This window comes from Frankliniella occidentalis, unplaced genomic scaffold (assembly GCF_000697945.3).
Source record: "Frankliniella occidentalis isolate FOCC.00 unplaced genomic scaffold, Focc_3.1 Scaffold333, whole genome shotgun sequence".
Classification (NCBI taxonomy): domain Eukaryota; kingdom Metazoa; phylum Arthropoda; class Insecta; order Thysanoptera; family Thripidae; genus Frankliniella; species Frankliniella occidentalis.
The window spans coordinates 220,211-221,678 of record NW_026267456.1 but is presented as its reverse complement, the minus strand read 5'-3'; the positions used below and the strand labels follow the sequence as shown (position 1 = coordinate 221,678).

The window sequence follows — 1,468 nt, the reverse complement described above, 5'->3', positions numbered from 1 at the left end:
CTGTGGTTTGACGAAATATGATTGTTTTAGCAATTAACAGGAAGTAATTTATGTTTTTAGGGGACCACCAGTTGAGTCCGTGGCTCAGAGAATTAAGTAGTACTCATACAACTTGTGTGGATTGCAATTTTGTATTGTATGGGTATATTACTCTAATCTATTATGTGCATGTGATGTATTCTCACATGAGTTTGAAGAAAGTGTTCATGCACTCCTGTGCTGCATGCTATATGATGGAGGCCGGTATGTGTGGTACTCAGGTTTCTTCTCTTCTTTTGTCCTTTATTAGTTTTGTTGGCACATGTTTCTCCGGAATCTCATATTCTTAAGTTTGTATGTATAAATGTTGGAAGTCCTATGTGGTGATATATGGCTGACTTCTTTTACCTGTCTCTATCGAAGTTCATTTCAGTGATGGTCTTGACTGGATGCAGCTTTGGTAATCCTAGGTTTAACTGCTGAGTGTTTCTGGGTTTGAAGAATTGCTGTTTGCACTGATGCCAGCTGCTATGCACTTGCAATACATCAAGGCAAACCTTTTATAATACTAGGTTTAGCCGACCACTTAGCTCTAAGAATGACTGGTAATTATTGTCTCTTTACTTGAATTAATGCAGTAGAAAATTTTATTTTTCACAAGGTTTGCATATTTGCACTATTTGCTATGACTATAAAATTTCATTGGTACTTTTTCATAATTAAAAATGAACTCTGTCTGCTTTTTTTAAAAGGATGGTATAGTGTAGAAATTAATACATAAAGAAAGTTTCTCTTTCCATCCTTGAAAAATTTTATGAAATCAGATAAGATGATACATTAATATTGTACATATCTATGAATAATTTGTCAGTTAAGTTTGAGAATATCTGTCTCTTTCCTAAACAATCTTATTTTTAGTCCCAGCCCGTTGAAATCAGAGACCCAAAGTGTTAATGTACTCCTGTGCTGCATGCTCTATGATGGAGGCCGGTATGTGTGGTACTCAGGTTCCTTCTCTTTTGTCCTTTATTAGTTTTGTTGGCACATGATTCTCCGGAATCCCATATTCTTATTATAATTTTGTATGTATAACTTGTGTATGTGTGCCTTCCTGTGATATGTGGCAGACTTCTTTTACCTGTCCCTGGTGTGGTGATGGTTTTTCATAAGCTACCATGTGTTTGGCGTCAAGCTGTCGATATACTAGAGTGAAATATACACATGAATTTTTAAAACAGTCCTTTTATTTTTCTTATTACAAGACGTTTCACACCGCAAAGGACAATCTTTTACGGGGCTCGACACAAACTCTTCCTATATACCATAACTGTTGGCTTTCCCAAACTTGCAAACTTCATTTTTGAATTTGTCGCGGCATTCTTGAGCTGTTGAAAAGTCAGAGAATGTGTCAGTTTATTTTATTTATTTATTTCACATTTGATGGGCCCCAGGAGCAATGCTCATGTTAAGGGGCAGTTTACAGATTTTT

General features: G+C 35.9%; 1 protein-coding gene across 3 annotated transcripts in view; it reads right to left on the bottom strand.

Annotated features, from left to right (window-relative positions):
• Nucleotides 1-1,120: 1,120 nt before the first annotated feature.
• LOC127751085 (uncharacterized) overlaps nucleotides 1,121-1,468 on the bottom strand; it is a 9,056-nt gene continuing 8,708 nt past the window's right edge. For all 3 annotated transcript variants that reach the window (XR_008011962.1, XR_008011963.1, XR_008011964.1), the window contains one exon: nucleotides 1,121-1,364. The gene's annotated coding sequence lies outside the window, so the exon portion shown is untranslated. The remainder of the gene's footprint in view (nucleotides 1,365-1,468) is intronic.